Below are 15223 nucleotides of genomic sequence, written 5' to 3' on the forward strand. Positions count from 1 at the left end.
TAGTTCAACTTGACTGATGTCCTTATGGAAGAGGGGAATTTGGACCGGGACTAAATGAGGAAAAGGCCACATGAAGGTGGAGACATACAGGGAGCAGGTCATGTGATAACAGATGCAGAAACTGAAGGGCTCCAGCTCAAGCCAAGGAAAACCAAGGATCCTCAACAATTCCTGAACCTGGAAGAGGCAAGGAAGGGTTCTCCCCTTCCTTTTAAGGAAGCATGGCCCTGCTGACACCTTGATTTCGGACTTCTAGCTTCCAGAACTGTGAGAGAATGAATTGCTATTGGTTTAAACTACCTAGTTTGTAGTCCTTTGTCATGGCAGCCCTAGGAAATGAAAACATTTTTTCTTTCCCCAGTGTTTATCTGCCTTAAGATACATTTCTCTAGGTCATTGCACCCTGTTGGGTTAACTTAGCCAATTGTTTATTGCTAAGGTGTTTGCAGTTGTTGCTATCATTGTTGGGGGTGCGTGGGGAGTTGCTGAGCACCATGTGCTCTGTGAAGGGACCCTGTGTGGCAGGTCACCCTCAGATGTGCTGACTAGGGAGACTTTAATGAAGGGAAACACAAAGGTGGACAGGGGCAAGGAAACTAACAAGGATGATGAAGGATGACTCCTACCAACTGCAGTTCGTAATGGAAGGTGCCATTACCACCCCTTAACCTAAATGAGTCAGGGAGGGACACTCCCCGGAGCCAGGGACGGCAGTAGCTGTGGCTATAGGAGGTGAATGTCTAAGAGGATCTGCATCGCAGGGAGGGAACCAGGGGATACACATCTGCTCATTCTCCTCTTCCATCCTCTGATACCTGTTTGCTTCACCCAACCAGAAGCTGGAGGGCAGCTGGCATGGAGCCTATAAAGGTCAGCTTTCCTGGGCTACAAAGAAGCGTGAAGCAGTTTAGAGAGTGGGTTCTCAAGAAGAGATGGGGGCTGAGACTGTGCAGAGATCATGCCAGATGGGGGCAGGGAGTCAGTTCTCAGGAGCCTACCCTTCCCTCAGCTTCGATTTGCTTGTCCAAGGATATGCCTGGTATAAAAGTCCCCATTTTGATCCTATTTGCATTTTGGTGGCACCTATTTTTATGTGAGAAATAGCTGTCTCTGAATGCTAAGTTCTAATGCAGTTGCTTTTAAAGCTCAAGGGCGATGGGGGCAGAGGCAGAGGGAGAGAAACCTAACAAAAATGGGACAGATAATGGTGGATTGTTAGCTCGGAGGAAAGGATTGCCAGAAGGAGAATACTGACCAGGGATGAGGTTAGAAAGGAAAAAAAAAAAAAAAAATCCTGTGCTAAGGGGAAGAAGGTGAGCTAGATTCCAGTTAATAGAGAAAATGAGCTAGAGAAGGACATGAAAAGATGACCCGAATGCAATCCTGAGAGAAATCTTCAAGAGATTTCTGTCTGTGAGAATCAGGGAAAATGAAATTGTATCTTTCTTACCAGAATGTGGTGAGAAGGAGATGAGTCAGTGTAAGGAAGAGTGCTCCTTAGCTATGAAGCACTGTATACATTAAAAGTGTATAACAGCAGTCACTATATAACAGCCATCTAGTTGGGGGTACAAGGAGATGCCTGAGCAATTTCAGCTACCCTGATGGATTGTGTATGGCTAGTCATCATTTTCACCCACGATAAGCAATAGGGACTTCATTTCATCAACTAAAGTAGGGTAGATCTAAGAACAGAAGTCAGATAATTGAGAGGGAAAAGTCTGAAACTTCTGCTTTGCCAAACTCCTGCATTTGTTCCCTTCTTAATTCACCCCATGAAAGTCTCAAGGACTTGGTAGGTTTCAGTACCTAACTGACTGGCCAGTAGAAGATGTTTCTGAATTTCTTCTGAGCAAGTGTATGGAGGAAAGCTAGGACCATACTTCCATTACTAAGGGGAGACGATGTTCAGTTTTTTTGATGTGGTCGTAATAACAGTAAGTAGGAATCTCTAAGAACTTTTGATTGTTGTTGTTGTTCAACCACTAAGTCATGTTCAGCACTTTGTAACCCCATGGACTGTAGCACGCGAGGCCTCCATGTTCCTCACCATCTCCCGGAATTTGCTCAAACTCATGTCCATTGAGTCAGTGACGCCATCCAGCCATCTCATCCTTTGTCATCCCCTTCCCCTCCTGCCTTCAGTCTTTCCAAGCATCAGGGTCTTACCCAATAGTTAGTTTTTTGCATCAGGTGGCTGAAGTATTGGAGTTTCAGTTTCAGCATCAGTCCTTCCAATGAATATTTGGGTTGATTTTCTTTAGGATTGACTGGTATGATCTCTTTGCAATCCAAGGGATTCTCAAGAGTCTTCTCCAGCACAATTCGAGAGCATCAAATTGTTGGCACTCAGCCTTCTTTATGGTCCAACGCTCATATCTGTATCTGTGTTGCTGTTTAGTTGCTCAGTTGTGTTTGACTCTTTGCGACCCTATAGACTACAGTATACCAGGCTTCCCTGTCCTTCACTATCTCCCCGAGCTTGGTCAAATTTATGTCCATTGAGTTGGTGATGCCATCCAACCATCTCATCCTCTGTCATCGCCTTCTCCTCCTGCCTTCAATCCTTCCTAGCATTAGGGTCTTTTCTAATGAGTCAGCTTTTCCCATCAGGTGGCCAAAGTATTGGAGCTTCAGCTACAGCATCAGTCCTTCCAATGAATATTCAGGATCGATTTCTTTTAGGATTGACTGGTTTGATCTCCTTGAAGTCCAAGGGACTCTCAACAGTCTTCTCCAACACCACAGTTCAAACGTATCAATTCTTTGGCTCAGCTTTCTTTGTGGTCTAACTCTCACATCCATACATGACTACTGGAAAAACCATAGCTTTGACTAGATGGACCTTTGTCGGCAAAGTAATGTCTTTGCTTTTTAATATAGTATCTAAGTTGGTCATATCTTTTCTTCCAGGGAGAAAGCATCTTTTAATTTCATGGCTGCAGTCACCGACTGCAGTGATTTTGGAGCCCAAGAAAATAAAATCTGTCACTGTTTCCATTGTTTCCCAATCTATTTGTTGTGAAGTGATGGGACTGGATGCCATGATCTTAGTTTTCTGAATGTTGAGTTATAAGCCAACTTTTTCACTCTCCTCTTGCACCATCTTTAAGAGACTCTTTAGTTCCTCTTTGCTTTCTGCCATCAGGGTGGTATCATCTGTATATCTCGAGGTTGTTGATATTTCTTCCCACAATCTTAATTTTAGCTTGTGATTCATCCACCCATTACCTTCAGTTCAGTCGCTCAATCGTGTCTGATGCTTTGTGACCCCACAGACCTCAGTATGCCAGGCCTCCCTGTCCATCACCAAATCCCAGAGTTTACTCAAACTCATGGACATTGAGTTGGTGATGCCAACTCAATGTTGGAATTCTCCATTACCTTGGAATTCTCCATTACCTTGGTTCTGCTCTAATTTAAGTACTTAACTCTTCTCTGAATTATTTCAGTAGGTTTTTGACATATTAAATTTCCAGTCCATTTTCTTAATTGTCAGATGAGTTATTTTCCTATAAACAGGTCAGACAGTTCTACCCCCTCAGTATCTTCAGTGGCTCTTTCTTGGCCAAAGTATCTGGCTCAGTTCCTATCTGTAGCTTTAAGGCCCTCCAGGATTGAGCCCTGATCTGTCTTTTGAGCTTCCTCACCCACTATGCCCATCTCTGGCCCTGCACATGTCACACTGCACTCCTCACCCTTCCCTGAATTTGCCATTCAAACCTCTATGCTTTTTCTTTTGACCACACCATAAGGCATGTGGGATCTTAGTTCCCCACCCAGGGATTGAACCCATGCCCCCTGCCTTAGGAGCATGGAATCTTAACTACCAGACCACCAGAGGAGTCATGAAAATCTCTGTTTTTATACTGTCTGTAGAATCTTCCTAGCTTCCATTCAAATCTAGATCTCCATATAGCCTTTCTTGGGCCACCTAATTGGAATCAATTATTCCTGACTTCATCTTTCCATAGTATTTTTCTTACTCCTCTCCTATATTTCTTATTTTTACATTGCTTTATATTATAGCTAGTTGCCTTCTGTCCAGATTTTATGCTTCTCAAGGGCAGCCATTGAATCTTATTCCTTTCTGTGTCCATCCCTTAGAGCTTCACATGTAGTGTGTGTGCATGCTCAGTCACTAAGTCGTGTTTGACTCTCGAAACTCTGTGGACTGTAACCTGCCAGGCTCCTCTATCCATGGGATTTCCCAGGCAAGAACACTGGACTGGGTTGCCATTTCCTCCTCCAGGGATAGAACCCCAGAATGGAACCCACAGTCTCCTCCATCTCCTGAATTGGCAGGCGGATTCTTTACCACTGAGCCACCTTCATACATAGTGTTAGTCAGTTAGTTCAGTCATGTCCGACTCTTTGCAACCCTATGGACTGCAGTATGCTAGGCTTCCCCGTCCATCACCAACTCCCAGAGCTTCCCTCTCCCTCCCACCAACTCCCAACTCCCAAACTCATGTCCATCAAGTCGGTGATGCCATCCAGCCATCTCATCCTCTGTCATCCCCTTCTCCTGCCTTCAATCATTCCCAGCATCAGGGTCTTTTCCAGTGAGTCAGTTCTTCCCATCAGGTGGCCAAAGTATTGGAGCTTCAACTTCAGCATCAGTCCTTCCGATGAATATTCAGGATCGATTTCCTTTAGGATTCACTGGTTTGATCTCTTTGTAGTCCAAAGGACTCTCAAGAGTCTTCTCCAACACCACAGTTCTAAAGCATCAATTCTTCGGTGCTCAGCCTTGTTTATGGTCCAACTCTCCATACCTGACTACTGGAAAAACCATAGTGTTGACTATACATAGTGGGTTCTCTGCAAATATTAGCAAATGAATGAATACTAAGCAAATACTACAGTGTGGATCACTGAGAGGCTGGTGTTGAAGTATATATTATAGCTTCAGAATTTCTGATCTAGAACTTTCCTGGTGGTCCAGCAGCTAAGACTCTGCACCCCCAATGCAGGGGGTCCAGGTTTGATTCCTGGTCAGGGAACTAGACTCTACATGTTGCAACTAAGACCCAACACAGCTAAAAAGAAAAAAAGAATTCTTGATCTTTTTTCACCAGAGCCAGAAGTTCAAAAGGAGGTGATTTAGTTGGTGGAGAAGTAGCCTATGGGAAGTCTGAAACGGGAGCGCAGCTGTATTCCCATTTCATTTTGTTCCTGTAGATTTTGTCTCATGGCCTTGACTTGAAATTTCAGTTGGAAACTTGAAATGCAACAAAAATAGTTTCTTCTGTATCATCCAATAATAAGGCTTTCGAAATCCTTTATTTCCATGTAAACATTTCTCTTGAAAATCAACTCTGCTACAAAGTGGGGCTAATTCAACTGCCATCCATGCGGATGTAGTTGTGAGGATGACTTTAAATGGGACATTTTTAGACTCTCCAATATGTCAACAAGTTAAGAGTTTCATTCATTTAAAAAATGTAAATAAATGCAGCTGCATCTGGTTATACAGACAATAAAAGTGAGATCGTGATGGTGCTAAAGCAAGTGGGAAGATGCTCTAAATTGAGAGACAACCAGCTTCGAGCCTAATTTAAGGAGTACCAATAAATATATTTAGAAAACTCATGCAACAAAACTCATACCTCCAGCTCATCTTTTTTTTTTCACTCTGTGAGCTAGCTGAACTCATCATGACAACTTCAGAACAACAAATAAAGACAATAAACAAATAAACAACAAATACCAAAACATAAAGTGGTGAGAAAGGAAAGTCACGTGCATCAAACATGCATGTTGGAATTCTCCATTACTCTACATAAAATAATTGTATAACTTTGTATTTCCCGTTAGAATCTTTTGTTGAGTTAAACAGTGTTAAACTTTCAAAATTTAGATTTCCAGAAATCAAAGAGAGCCTGTTTGTTTTAAGATATAATGTATTTTTCTCCTAAAATGTCATTATAAATGCAACTAGGTACCCGGGCTGGCCCAGTAATGCCATTTACGCTTATAACATTGATGCCATATCATATATTTGCAAGGAAAATTAGTTTAAAAAAATGTTTGCACTGCAATATTAACATTTATGTAAGTAATTTAATCTCTCATCCTTAAAATTGATGAAGAAAGGCTTTCATTCTTACTAAATGATAATGCCTGTGGAAAAATAGATTTCATTAAAGGAGAATGAAAATATAGATTGGTACTATAGTGGAGAGTCTGAAGGGAAATGGGCTCTTTCCCAGGCCTTCTAATTTGCTACTATTGGTTCTTGATGACATTACATTTCACTCCCAAATGCAGGGCCTTCCTTTTTCCTCACATGGATATATCACTAGTACTGCTTTAAACTTATCATTCATGATTACGGTCATTTTTCTTTGACTCACAAATGGAAAAAAAGGGGACACAAGAGACCTTTTCCTGAGGTAACTGAACAAAAATTACATGAGAGGAAAGAGGGAGAAGAGGCTCTTAACAAGGCTCTGTGTGCATATGAAGAATAAATTTCCCCTAGTGGTGAATGGAGCTGAGTCAGCAAAAATGCAAGATTCCACCCCCGCCCCCCACCCCGCCTTTTAAAAAAGAAAGGAGCTGGTCATTAGATTTGGTGGTTCTCTGTCATGCTATTACCTCCTGAGAGGCAGGGACCATCACAGGATCAAGCGCAGAAAGCACACACGGTGCCACTGGCTGTTCTTTTTTATGGGGCATTCATCTATCAGTTGTTTCTAAGTTTGAGATTTACTGCTCTCTCTCATTAACAACTTTGGATTTTATAACTGTGATTTATTTCTCTCATTTTTCCATATGAAGTAAATGAGTGTATTCTGTTTTTTAAAAACTTGTATCTCTATCACCATCATCTCCCATCCAACTTGCTGCTACTATTGAGGTAATACTTTTATAAGACCTTTCTTCAGCCAAGAAAACCTGCGTGGCTTCCCATTTTCTTCACAAGTAGAAACTTTTCTGCCAAGTGTCTAGATTCTCCATAATAGGACCTCCCCCTTCATAGCCAAGCCCACGCCTCCTCCACGTCTCATCAGATCCCTCTTCTGTGATTTGGCCAGAATCTTTCCTGTTCTTTGAAAATGCCACAACCATTCCAGCTTCTATGCATCGTCAGCTCATGTTCTCCTTGCAATTCATACTTTTTCTCCCCAGCTATCTAAATTCCACCTATATGTAGAAAACAATGTTTGGAGATCTAGTCTATTTGTAATAGTTTTAGCCACCCCCTGGTGATGTTTGTGCTACATAACCCAGCCTTTTAAGCTAAGTATGATTGGACTAAGAGAGTATATCTGACCCAAATGAAACAATCAGACTCTTCTCCCAGGAACTTGGAAATGAAACTGAAAGCAGTCTGAGTGTTCAGATGTGGAACATGTGAACTTAGGAGCTGAGGATCAACCACATTTTCCTTTGTGGAAGAGACTATGGAAACCTAATGATAGAAAGAGAGCATGCAGTGCTTAGGGTGCTCGGTAGAAAATAACAGAAACCAACTCTGGTTTGTTTAAGCAGACTATGTATTTCAAGGTCTTACATAGCTCTTAGAATCAATGGGGAAGCTGGAAAGCCAGGTTTGGAAAATGGACAGGGACCAAGGGAGACTAGGCAGTCAGGGACAGCCAAGGTGTCTGACCAGAGACTATCTGGTTAGAAGGTCACTGTAAGCTCCATGTCTTGTGTTGACTTGTATAGGACCATATAGCAGCTTCAATGCTCCTTCTAAAATTTAACTCAGATTATGACACTCTCCTGTGGTTGGATAAGAAAGAATTTCTTTGGTCTTTGTCCCAGGTTCCTGGCTTGGTGCTTCTAAAACACCTTAGAATTTCCCAGGTGATAAAAATGCTATTGTTATTCATGGTGGGTCTTGATCATTTATGCTAATGAGATGGCTCTGGATGGGAGTCATTTGGACCTGGAAGCTCTGGACCCCGAGGCTTAGATGAGTATCAGTGGTTGGTAAGCACATCCATGTGCTGGGAGGGTGACTCATCCTGATTCCTTGGGATGCTCCTAGTCCACACCCTATGTGTCTCTTCATTTGACTGGTCCTGATTTGTATCTTTTATAATAAAACTGCAAGTGTAGGTCTAGTGCTTGCCTGAGTTCTGTCAGTTGCTCTGGTTAAATTGAACCCGAGGGAGTCATAGAACCTCCTGAATTTTTAGCCAGTTGTTCAGAAGTGTGGGTGGCCTCACAACCCTTGAACTTGCAGCTGACATATGAAGTAATGACTGTCTTCTTGGGGGCTGTGGGATCTCTGCTGACCCAGGGGCTTGGTATCAAAATTGTATTGCCATATTCCACCTCCTTGAACTTCCATTAACTTTTTATTAAACCAGAATAACACAAATCTTCACCATGGCCTTGCCAGACCTGACCCCTGTTGCCTCTCCCACTACTTTCCCTCCACATTCACTTCACTCCAGCCACGATGGCCTTTTTTTCTGTCTCTCGTACAAACCAAGCTGGCTTCATTTCAGGTCCTTGCACTTGCTGTTCCATCTCCCTAGAAGGCCTTTCCTCCAGATCTTTGCCCAGACTTCTCTGAGGGTGAAAGTGCTGTTGGTCTTGTTCACCTCTGTATCCAAGACCTAGAGCCATGGCTTTATTGGTTGATTATAGACTCAGAGGTCACACTAGAGACGTGGTGAATCTATTCATTGTAATTCTGCAGCCTACAGGATTGAATTTGAGCTCTGATGTTTTAGCTCGATTGGCTCCATGGCTATAAGACAAGAGGTTCTCTTTTGCTGTAATAGAAACTTTATGGTTCTCTAACCCTGACATTAGGGCTTCCCTGTTAGCTCAGATGGTAAAGAATCCTCCTGCAATGCAGGAGACCCAGGTTTGATCCCTGGGTCAGAAAGATCCCCTGGAGAAGGAAGGGGATGGTTACCCACTCCAGTATTCTTGCCTGGAGAATACTGGATAGAGGAGCCTGGTAGGTTACAGTCCATAGGGTCTGCAAAGAGCTGGACACGACTGAGTGGTTAACACTTTCACTTTTCAATCCTGACATTAGCTAAGATAGTAAAGCCCTGAACTGGTCTTTTTTTTTTTTTTTTCCATCTGACTCACCAGTGTGTTCAGAAAGCAGCCAGCTCATCCAGAGCCTTTCTAATCATTGTTCCTACAGAAATGGTGACTTACAGCCACCACTTGGTCTTCTCAAGCCTCACCTCCCATAAGCACTTCCTCCCAAGCGGCCAACGGTGAAAATTTAAGTCACCATTTGCTGCTGTGTACCATGGAAACCAGCATCCCAATTTCTCACTGGCATTGAGGTAATCACTGCATTCAAGCCAAGATCGCTCAGATGACCAATCCAGATACCTATTTTTGAGTCAGTTTCCTGGGGCTGTTTTAGAAGCTGAGCATGAGTTTGGTTGGAGAAACAAAAACTACTCTTGGTTTTTTAAACAGAGGGAATTTAACCCAGGAAATTGGTAACGAAGGTCTCGGGACAGTGGAACAGCAAAAACTGATCGTTTGAGGAGGCCGCTGGCCATCCACCTCTAAGGAGGCTGCACAAAGTGAACATGCCTTACCAGAGTGCACCGCTGTGCGGCTGTGCTGACCCGGCCTCCGGAGCAGGAACCCCGAGCCCTCCCTTGCTCCTGCTGCTGCCGCCACCACCACCGCTACCGCCACTGCTGCTTTCGCCACTGCCTCTGTTGCTCTTGCTGACGCTGCCACCGGAATCAGGAAAAAGGATCACTTCTCCCTTTCATCCACTTTTCAGTCTCCTCCCAGTGCCTCCCACTGGCAGAACCAGCTGGCAGGGAGTGTGCAAAATGCAGCCTCAGGCTTCCGGTCCTGGTGCTGGAGAGGAAGTGAAGTAGGGGGAGTGTTAGCTGAGAGGCCACAGCTTCTACATGGCATGAGCTCAAAGGTCACTCCCAGGCAAACCTTCCTTGCCCACCCAGACTAGAGCAGACAAGCTATGCTCACTCTCAAAACTATACATTACTATGTGTAAAATATATAACTAACGAGAACCTACAGTATAGCACTGTGTGGGGAGGGGGAAGAAGGTGCAACTTGTTTGTAGGACATATATCAAGTTAACCTTAAAAACACATTCGAATATACATTGGGGCTTCTCTGATAGCTCAGATGATAAAGAATCTGCCTGCAATGCAGGAGACCTGGGTTCGATCCCTTGGTTGGGAAGATCCCCTGGAGAGGAATGGCTACCCACTCCAGTATTCTTGCCTGGAGCATTCCATTGACAAAGGAGCCTGGCGGGCTACAGTCCATTGGGTTTTCAAAGAGTCGGATATGACTGAATGACTAACATTTTCACTTTCTTTCCAATATGCATTAACTGCAGACAAGTATTGTTTAATTCCATTTATACGAGATAACCTGGAATAGTCAAATTCATAGAGTCAGAAAGTACTTTGGTAGATCCCAGGGGCCTGGAATGGGAGTTGAGGAGGGGGAATGAGGACTTAGTGTTTAATAGGAATAGAATTTCAGTTTAGGAAGATGAAAAATTCGGAAGGTAGATGATGGAGAGAGTTGCACAATAGTGTGAGTGTACTTAGTGCCACTGAACTCAGTTCAGTTAGCTCTGGTTAAAATGGGCTTCCCTGGTAGCTCAGCTGGAAAAGAATCCGCCTGCAATGTAGGAAATGCTGGTTCTATTTCTGGGTCAGGAAGATCAACTGTAGAAGGAATAGGCTACCCACTGCAGTATTCTTGGGCTTCCCTTGTGACTCAGCTGTCAGAGAATCCTCCTGCAATGTGGGAGACCTGGGTTTGATCCCTGGGTTGGGAAGATCCCTTGGAGAAGGAAAAGGCTACATACTCCAGTATTCTGGTCTGGAGAATTCCATGGACTGTGTAGTCCATGGGGTCATAAAGAGTCGGACACGACTGAGCAACTTTCACTTCACTTCACTTCATGGTTAAAATAGTATGTTGTATATTATGGAACTTTTACTGTAATAAAAAAAAAAAAAAAACATAAAAACCTCCCTGGACTTAGTCCTCACAGAACTTTGTATGGATTGTTATTGTATATTATATTACACATGTACATAGATGTATATGCATATTTCATATATTTATACATTTGTGTCAGTTTATGTTTTCCCTGCTAGATGCTTCTGGAAGGCAGGGCCTATACAGGTTTTGCTTTCCAGGGTCTGCAGTGCCTACATGTAATAGACACTCATAAACATTTGTGGAATAAGTGAAGAGCTCCAAACACCCACACCTTACTGCTCATGCTTCATCATTTTCTCTCCTTTAGTCTTAATTCAGTTCCATCTATCATAATATTTCAAATCCCACAAAGAACTGTGAGACTTTTAGTAAGAAAGTTTGTTGTTTAGAAAGGTTCTTATCACCTTTTAAAAAACATGCACATTCAACAACAGTGTGAAACCCCAGAGCATTTCAGCCCCTCCATATTCCCTGCCACTCAGGATAACTTTCAAGTTTGTGTTGGAAGTTCCAGCATCGGGCCTCGAAGATCTCATGTGGTTTTAAGTTTAGGGGCTTGACTGGGCAACAAGGTGCTTTCAAGAAGGGCATAACAAAAACAGATGTAAGAACAAACATCAGAAAGTGCCAGGCTGAGGAGTGAGGAGCACAGAGGAGTCAAAGGGCCCTCTGGCATTGAAGGAAGGAGGGAGGCAGGAAGCAATTTCATCTGAGTCAGCTTGAACATAGGGTCTCTGTAAAGCTAATATTGGGCTTCCCAGGTGGTGCTAGTGGTAAAGAACCTGCTTGACAATGCAGGAGACATAAGAGACGTGGATTCGATCCCAGAGTTGGGAAGATCTTCTGGAGGAGAGCACAATCCACTCCAGTATTCTTGCCTGGAGAATCCATGGACAGAGGAGCCTGGTGGGCTATCTTCCATAGGGTTGCAAAGAGCTGGGCATGACTGAAGTGACTTAGCAGCACACGAGGCTAATATTTGGCTTCTGCAACATGTATTTGGCTTCCCTTGTGGCTCAGCTGGTAAAGAATCCACTTGCAGTGCGGGAGACCTGGGTTCAATCCCTAGGTTGGGAAGATTCCCTGGAGAAGGGAAAGGCTACCCACTCCAGTATTTCGGCCTAGAGAATTCCATGGACTGTTTAGTACATGGGGTCCCAAAGAGCTGGACACGACTGGGCAACTTTCACTTTCACAACGTATATGAGTCTGTGAAGTCTGCCATAATAAAGTACCATAGACTGAGTGGCTTAAACAATAGAAATTTATTTTCTTACTATTCTAGAGGCTGAAGTCAAAGATCAAGGTGTCAGCAGGGTTGGTTTCTTCTGAGGCTTCTGTTCTTGGCTTGCAGCCCCTTTTCACTGTGTCCCCTCATGGATGCCCCTTGGTCCGTGTGTGCATATATCTCTGTCCAGATTTCCTCTTCTGATAAGGACACCAGTCACACTGGATTATAGTTCACTTGTATGACCTCACTTTAACTTAATTACCTCTGTAAAGACACTCCCTCCAGATTCGGTCACATTCTGAAGTACTGGAGGTTAGGATTTCAACATGTGAATTTGAGGGGCATGATTCAGCCTGCTGCTGCTGCTGCTGCTAAGTCGCTTCAGTCGTGTCCGACTCTGTGCGACCCCATGGACTGCAGCCCACCAGGCTCCTCTGTCCATGGGATTCTCCAGGCAAGAACAATGGAGTGGGTTGCCATTTCCTCCTCCAATGCATAAAAGTGAAAAGTGAAAGTGAAGTCGCTTCAGTCGTGTCCGACTCTGTGCGACCCCATGGACTGCAGCCTACCAGGCTCCTCCGTCCATGGGATTTTCCAGGCAAGAGTACTGGAGTTGGGTGCCATTGCCTTCTGCAATGATTCAGCCTATAACACTGCAAACTTGGCTTCCTTCTTGCATATTTGTTTATCTCTATTATGGAAGTTTTTCTCAAACTGGAATCACAATATACTAACCTGTATCTCCCATGTTGCCAGTTTCCAGAGAGCTTCAGGGAGAACTGAAGTGGTTTGCAATAGGACACAGTAAAACGCTGTACCCCGTCCCTCCGGCACACCTCTCAGCTGCTGTCAGTGAGCATGAACTTGAGAGAGACTGCATGAGAGACCATCCTGGGGGATGATGGCTGAACCAGAGCTGGGTCAGGGAAATGAGGAGGAGTGACCTTACACAAAGAGTCAGACATGACTGTGTGACTGAACTGAACTTATATGTGTGTATATATATATATATATATATATATATATATACACACATACTTTTTTTTTTTAATGGAGCTTCCCTCATAACTTAGATGGTAAAGAATGTGCCTGGAATTCAGGAGACCCAGGTTTGATCCCCAGGTTGAGAAGATCCTTTGGAGAAGGGAATGCCAACTCACTCCAGTATTCTTGTCTGGGAAATCCCATGGACAGTGGAGCCTCAGTTCAGACTCTTTGCTACCCCACGAATCGCAGCACGCCAGGCCTCCCTGTCCATCACCAACTCCCGGAGTTCACTCAAACTCACATCCATCGAGTCGGTGATGCCATCCAGCCATCTCATCCTCTGTCGTCCCCTTCTCCTCCTGCCCCCAATCCCTCCCAGCATCAACAGTGGAGCCTAGTGGGCTACAGTCCATAAGGTTGCAAGAATCGGATATGATGTAGTGACTAAACCACCACGCACCATATATATTTTAATATTTATTTTACTTTTGACTGCACTGGGTCTTCAGTGCTGGGTGCAAGCTTCCTCTAGTTGTGGCACCAGGGCTTACTCTTTAGTTGTGGTGCACGGCTCTCTCACTGAGGTGGTTTCTCTTGCTGTGGAGCACAGGCGCTAGGCCTGAGGGCTTCAGTAGCTGTGGTTTATGGGCTTACTTGCCTCTCGGCATGTGGGATCTTCCTGGACTAGGGATCGGACCCATGTTTCCTGCATTGGCAGGTGAATTCTTAACCACTGGGCTACAAGGAAAGCCTTTGTTTATAGATTTTGTCTAGCTTTCTTGGTAGGTTCATGCAGAAGATAAATCTGGTCCCCTTTACTCCATTTTAGCTGCAACTGGAAGTCAAATAGTCTACAGTTATCTTTTTATCTTTAAGTAGTATATTTAGATTTACATTTCCTAGTCTATCAACTCCAAAAATGAATCAGTGTCTTAACTCTTCCTAAGAAATTCAAAAACATTTGCACTCTGATAGTACCTCCCCCTTGGATCTCCTGTTTTTGGCACATTCTGAAATTTTTCCTCTAATGTATTATCATCAAAAGCTTATTATTTTAAAACTGTGTAACTCTTCTTCCAAGATATTTATAATGATCTCATAATGTGTTGTAACTCTAGTTACCAGTTAAGATTCATTTCTATGTTTAACTGAATTCAGATCATCCTAGTTTTTTATTTAGGAAAAAAAGCTACTTTGGCTTCTTCCTGCATAAGTTCATTATTTTGATTGCAAAATCCACTGTTGAAGGCAGCTTGTGCCATTTACATCAGTGAATTTGCATTGGTTTCTATTATTAGCTTTTAGGCTAAGCACACCTAGAATGGATCCGTCTCTCTGGATAGACTCATATTGACCAATTTCATGAGCGATTCAAAAGGAATCTAGTATGATATTTTGTTCATTTATAATGAAAAATTTAAGTCCTTTTGGGACCAAGGTACATTCTCTGGTCAGTGTGTTGTGTCTCAATAGGAAAGTATACTCAGAAGGTCAAATTTTTTCCAAAGCTTCTAGGTTATTCTGTAATCACAGCAAAGTAGTTGTGGGGGTGAGCTGCACTTTTAAAATAGTTAAGGATATCAGGTTCAGAGCACCAGTCTCTACTGGAGAGATGTCCCCACTATGTGCACCCAGAATCTGTGGGCCAAGGTGTCTGCTTTCCTGCGTATCTTGGGTAGGTCCCCACAGTTGCCTTTGACATTTGTTTAGTCTGTTTCATTGCTAATTTAATGCCTTCCATGTATATACCAATTTAATTGCTTCAACTTTGGATCTGTAACAATACTGAAAGAATTTCCTTATTTATCCAGTGTTTGTTCCTAGCAATATTTTATCTTTAAGGTATTTTTTAAAACATGCTGAATCTCATTAAGACTTGAGTGTTAGTTTTACACTTTCAGTTTTGGGGGAACTTTGCAGTTGCCTCTCAGACAATGATCTCCTTTCCTGGAATGCCTACCTGTTATTTGCGACTTGTTCCCACCTTATTCTGCTTGTTTCTTTTTAAATAATGGTCTTATTGTTCCCAACTGTCAGGATCTTGAGACATGTCCTATATGT

The sequence above is a fragment of the Bos javanicus genome, chromosome 16 (assembly GCF_032452875.1).
Source record: "Bos javanicus breed banteng chromosome 16, ARS-OSU_banteng_1.0, whole genome shotgun sequence".
Classification (NCBI taxonomy): domain Eukaryota; kingdom Metazoa; phylum Chordata; class Mammalia; order Artiodactyla; family Bovidae; genus Bos; species Bos javanicus.